The sequence below is a fragment of the Mycteria americana genome, chromosome 2 (genome assembly GCF_035582795.1).
Source record: "Mycteria americana isolate JAX WOST 10 ecotype Jacksonville Zoo and Gardens chromosome 2, USCA_MyAme_1.0, whole genome shotgun sequence".
Taxonomy (NCBI): domain Eukaryota; kingdom Metazoa; phylum Chordata; class Aves; order Ciconiiformes; family Ciconiidae; genus Mycteria; species Mycteria americana.
The window spans coordinates 116,436,608-116,443,099 of NC_134366.1; positions in this window are offsets into that span (position 1 = coordinate 116,436,608).

The window sequence follows — 6,492 nt, forward strand, 5'->3', positions numbered from 1 at the left end:
TCACCTTAAAGAGGCGTTAGATAAACTGTACACTATGTAATCAGCCCCTTGGTTATCACAGTTGGGGTTCCATGTTTTTGCCCAAAAGCCTCCTGTGGGCTCAGACTTAAAGTAACCAGCCCAGATCCCCCAGTTTCTAAGAGGCCCAACAGTCCATGCCACTATACTCAAGGTGCAGGGGGCCCCACACACTCCTAAGGCAGCCCAATTTTTCCTCGAGTCTGTTGTTAAGAGGAAGCAGTGATCTGCTTCTAGCTGAAGAAACATTTAATTGAATCTTTTATGAATTATGCAAGGAAGCCAACAATTTCCAACCCTGTAATTATTGTAATTTGTTCACCTCACTCACAGCTCTTTTATAAAGAAGCTGGCTTCAGTTCCAGCTGTCTGTTGCACAGATGTACACTGGCAGGTGTCAAAAGCAAGGGAACTGAAGAAAGAAAAGGCCTACCTGGACCAAAGAATTCAGAATAATTCTGCTACCAGAAAATGACTACTCCACAGAGCAGTTTCCTTGGACTACAAAAATTAGAGATTTGAAAGCTGTATTTTATATATAAGCCAAGGCTGGCTTTGTGTTCATTACTTCATGTAGTTTTTTGTAGTTTTAAACCAACAAACAAAGACTATTCTTGTGCCTAAAGTCAGAACAAGTCCATCACTGTCAAGTTAGAAGTGAGTACAAACTGAGAAGGAAGCTGTTACTGGTTGGGAGCTAGTAAGTCATCAGCTGAGTAGTCTTATTTCAAGAGTAGGAAAAAGCCTGAAAAGATAAGACGAAGAGCCAAGCACCTAGGTGGGAGCGAGAAAGTATGACTCCAGAAAATGTGACTATTGTTACACTGAACTCCATGGTGATGTTCACTCCACCACTAAGTGCAGTAAATTGCCAGTTTAATTGCAATTAGTGATTATTAAGGTGGGAAAAAGCACACCCTTCTCTCAGACTGTTTCAGAAACATTGTATGAATTCAGACAAGACTCTCAGCCTCAGAGAGAGGGTGCAACTCTTATGAAGCTGTCTATTGAAACAATATGGCCTATGAACTAAAAGAATATCCTTTTCTTGGGCTTCAACTATTAACAGCGCAGATCAGTCAGACGTTAAATGTTCAAACACCTTACCCTGAAAGTGCATTTCAGTTGCTGGGAGATACATTAAAGTGAATAAAAAGACGACAATGTTGAGAACCAGCTTTAATGAAATGAAGAAAGGATGACAGCTTCCATCAAAATGGCATTTATGCACCATCAGAAAACCTTTATCAGAAGCTAATTTATCGAGTTAGCTTTGTTCTGCCTTAATCAGTTCTCTAAGTAACAGAAACATTCAAGGCAGTACATAAACCTATGATGGTGATGTATTAAAGAGGTATGCTATAAGGGAGGTTAAGGGAAAAGCATTTCACCAGCACTAGCACATCTATGTACAATGCTACACACTGAAGCTGCAAAAAACCAAACTATATTAACAGGTTTTAGTTCAGTGCACAGTATTCATAATGTCATCAGCACAAGGATTCCGATTTCAGACTTTTTTCTTTAAATCTCAAATGAGGTTTCTTGTTCAAAAACCACTCAAACACTTGTCTCCATGTCTTTTGGCACTTAAATGACCTGATTTTTGTGCTTCACACTTCTGGAAAATCAGGACGCTTATTTGCATTCATGAGTAACAATACAGATGTCTGTTCCCTTACCTCCGTACAGACAGAGGCTCTCATTTGTAGCATACAAGGAACACTGGGGGCTGAGATTACAAGACTACTGTTAATCCTGCTTGATATTAGACAAGCCATTTCTCCCCCAGAAGCATTATTACTTTGGCAATAAGTGGATTGCAAAAGTGGATTTATTATCAGCCCCTTGATTACTCTGCAGATGTTTTAAATGTACTGCTACCCAGCTTAATGTTCCCAAAATCAACTGTTTTCAAAGTCTTTACGAACACAGTTTAGCAATTAGAATACAGCATATAATTACTCTTTTTAATAAAAATAGATAGTAGAAGAGAGAGTGCTTTATTAAATAGACTATGACTCAAAAGGAAAACACTTTTTGTCGAAGGACTGAGATGTTCATTATGTAAATTAAACTACTCAAATGTTGTAACAGGAGTAGGGGTAAGATTTGCAGCAAGTCTAGCTTCTTAAGTCAATCAAATACATTCTACCAGGCAACATGTCTCCTTAAGCATTTGCTTAAAACTTAAGCACAAAACACAGCACATGCTTAAGTGCTTTGCAGCAATTTCTACCACACCGGTGTGTAATTCACAAAAGGAAACTCATACCATATAGCACTGATACAACAGTAACCTACTGAAGTATGACACACTTCCTGCACAAATACAATATTTCATTTTGCTATTTTTGCTGTAAGGTTGCAGAATATCCTAAACCCCACAAGGAACAATTACCTATACTAACAGTGCTTGCGCAACTTCATTGCCTCGTAACCTCAGCTACAGGACAAGGAAACAAAATACGTAGCTGCTTCTTTTAAAAGCGAAGAAAGATTGGAGAAAAAAAGTTAGGACAAATTGCCACTGGCAGCCAAGTACCTTTGTTTTGAACGAGTCTTCCATCCTTACCTCGGCAAATGCATCTTTCATGAGCACTGAATCCATCTTAAATAGAAAGGGCTGGTGTTTGACTTGACTCTTTATCAACACAAAATTATATATATAAAGCATTGTACTTTTGAACATATTAACCAATTAGTTAAAACAGGATTTTCATACATCCACTTTCATGATGAACTGAGGTGTTCCCTGAGGCAAGGAATCTATTTAAGGTAAGTTCAAAACAGTTTTTTCAGCTGTGCTGGCTTTCCACAGAAAATACATGCTGAGCAACTGGGTGCTACCATAGTTCTCAACTGTCTGCCATCACGGAAGGAGCTAGAGGAAAAGGTTGCACCTCCTCTAGCTCCTGTTCCCAACTCATACGTCTCAACACCTAGGTGAGAGAGGACAAACTGAACTACGAAGTTAAGTTGCCATTTCTAATCTGAATTCCTTGATTGTGTAAAGTGAATTTAAAAATTGAGCCACTTAATTGGTGTGGCACCCTTCATGTATCACTCCTCCATCCTTTCTTAATTCAAGGGATTCCCAAAACTCCTTCTATTGCAAAAAATGATCCCGCTTAGTGACCTTGGCATGCCCTTGTCTTCACTTTTTCATCAGCAATCCTGAGGGCCTCTGCACTCTTTTAATTGCTTCTCTGAAGCCATCCAGTTCTACTGGGAAGATACATATTGTATCGGGAAATGTTGCAGGGCTACCCAGTTGCTGTTGCAGGGTTTTGATCTTGCTGGGATCACAGAGACATGGTGGGATGCCTCGCATAACTGGAGTGCTCCATGAAGGGATACAGGCTCTTCAGGGAAGACAAGGTGAAGCGGTGGTGCTTCCATTTGCATAAGAACACAGCTGGAATGCATAGAAGTCTGCCTTGGGATGGGCAATGAGCCAACTGAGAGCTTATGGGTAAGGATTAAAGAGATGACAGGTATGGATGACATTATGGTGGGTGTCAGCTATAGGCCACCTAACCAGAAAGAAGTGATGAGGCCCTCTACAGACAGAAGCAGCTTCACGTTCACAGGCCCTGGTCCTCAATATCTACTGAAGGGACAACACAGCAGGACAAAGCAATTCAGGAGGTTCCTGAAGAGCATCAATGACAACTTCCTGACCCAAGTGACAGAGGAACCAACGAGGAGAGGTGCTCTGCTGGACTTCATACTCACCACCACCAAGGGGCATGTTGGGGATGTGAAGGTCAAAGGCAACCTTGGCTGCAGTGATCCATGAGATATTGGAGTTCAGGATCTTTACATGAATGAGCACGGCAAAAAGCAAGCACAGCCCTGGACTTCAGGAGAGCGAACGTTGGCCTCTTCAGAGATCTGCTTGGTAGAGTCTGATGGGATAAGGCTCTGGAGGGAAGGGGGCCCAAGAAAGCTGGTTAATATTCAAGGGATCACCTTCTCCAAGCATGAGTGGTCCATCCCAATGAATAGGAAGTCAGGCAAAAATGCCAGGAGGCCTGCATGGATGAACAAGGAGTTCCTCGCAAAACTCAAACTCAACAAGGAAGCATACAGAGGGTGGAAGCATGGACTAGGAATACAGAGACACTGTGCAAGCATGCAGAGATGCAGTTAGAAAAGCCAAAAGCCCACCTGGAATTGAATCAGGCCAGAGATTTCAAAGGCCACAGGAAGGGCTTCTATAAGTACACTGGTGAAAAAAGCAAGGCCAGGAAAAATGTGAGCCCAGCACTGAATGGGGCAGGGGCACTAGTGACAGAGAACATGGAAAAGGCTGAGGTCCCCAATGTCTTTTTCACTTCTGTCTTTACTAGTTTCACTGGCCTTCAGGAGTTCCAGGGCCAGAGACCAGGCGGAAAGGCTGGAACAAGGAAGATGTGTCCTTGGTTGAAGAGGTTCAGGTCAGGGAATACTTAAGCAAACCAGAGAATACTTAAGCAAACTAGACATGCATAAGTCCACGGACCCTAGTGGGATGCACCCACGAGTGCAGAGGGAGTTGGCAAATGTCATCATGAGGCCACTCTCAATAATCTTTGAATACTCACGGCAAATGGGAAAAGTGCCCGAAGACTGGAGGAAAGCAAATGCCACTCCTATCTTCAAGAAGGGCAAGGAGGAGGAACCAGGGAACTACAGTACAGTCAACCTCACCTCGATGGGGTGATGAAGCAACAGATACTGGAAATTATTTCCAGGCACATAAAGGACAAGAAAATCATCAGGAGCAGTCAGCATGGATTCATTGAGGGGAAGTCATGCTTGACCAACCAGATAAACTTCTACGATGAAATAAATGACTGGCTTGGTAGATGAGGGGAGAGCAGTGGATATAGTCTACCTTGACTTCAGGAAGGCTTTTAACACCATCTTGGATGAGCAGACAGTGAGGTGGATTGCAAACTGGCTGAGCAGCCAGTCCCAGAGAGTGGTGATCAGCAGAACAAAATCTAGTTGGAGGCCACTAACTAACAGTGCACCCCGGGCATCAATACTGGGTCCAACAATGTTCAAAACCCTGGAGCATCTCTCATATGAGGAAAGGCTGTTTAGTCTGGAGAAGAGAAGGCTCAGGGGGATCTTGCCAATGTGTACAAATACCTGAAGAGAGGGTGGAAAGAGGATGAAGCCAGACTCTTTTCAGTGGTGCTCAGTGACAGGACCAGAGGCAATGGACATAAACTGAAACACAGGAGGATCCCTCTGAACATCAAGAAACACTTTTTTTACTGTGAGGGTAACTGAGCACTGGCACAGGTTGCCCAGGGATGTTGCAGGAGTCTCTGTCCTTGGAGATACTCAAAAGCTCTCTGGATATGGTCCTGGGCAACCAGCTCTAGGTGAACCTGCTTGAGCAGGGGGGTTGGACCAGATGACCTCTGGAGGTCCCTTCCAACCTCAACCATTATGTGATTCTGTGATATGCTGAAATTCGCTTAAAAGAGGAAAGACACTCCACTGTATTTCCCCTCTTTTTATTATTCTGATTTCTTCCAAAAATAGCATAACAATGTACTTGCAAATAAAATTTGATACAAGAAATCTAACAAAACTAGCTTTGATGCACACCAATTTCAATGAAACATTTCAGCACTTCTAAAGTGTCGGCATTTTTCAGTTAGTTTCACAAGTACTAATTCTAACAGATGAGAAAGTCTTGTTTTCTTAATTTCAGCAGCAGAACTGTGATTCTACTGCTTTAGTGAAGGTTATAGGTGTTCTTCTATACAATTAAAAAAAAAAAATCAGGACTCATGGAGGGAAGAGTATGACCTAATTAAAGGGGAAGGCAATACAACTACAACTTCAAATAATTTGAACGCTTAACTTTGTAACAGAAATGTTCTTTCCTAGGTTTATTGTAACTTTTCGAAATACTCATGTACCATCAACATTTCATCATTTCATCTCTATGTAAACTATACTTGCCAACAACAGCAAACAGCTACTGTTAGCCCAAGAAGGGAGAGAAAAAAGATGAAGTAACCACACCCTCTCAGTAGTGGGTGGCTACAAGCATGTGGAAAGCAGAGCAAACACCATGTCAGAAATCCCTAAGCCAGCTCTAAGAGACTGATGGGCAGTTAAGATGGTAGTTAGGCACAGTTCTGCCTATTGATATCATTAGATTACATTCCCAGACAAAGTATTTGGCTCTAATTTGGGGATTGTTATCCACATGTACTGGGGTATGTACACACATACACAGCCCTCCCTGCCAGAGTGAACATCTAGAATCCTCAAATGTTATACAGACTCCCCTTTTAGTTCATGATCCAGTACGTGAGCATGTTCCTAATGCCTTAAGGACTGCAACGAGGTCCCCATCACCACCAATAGCTCATCCTTCCACTGACCCCATTTGGAATTCTATGAAACAAGTAAGAAACACATCCTAAGATCTGTCTAATAAGTTCCAGGAGACATTAAAAC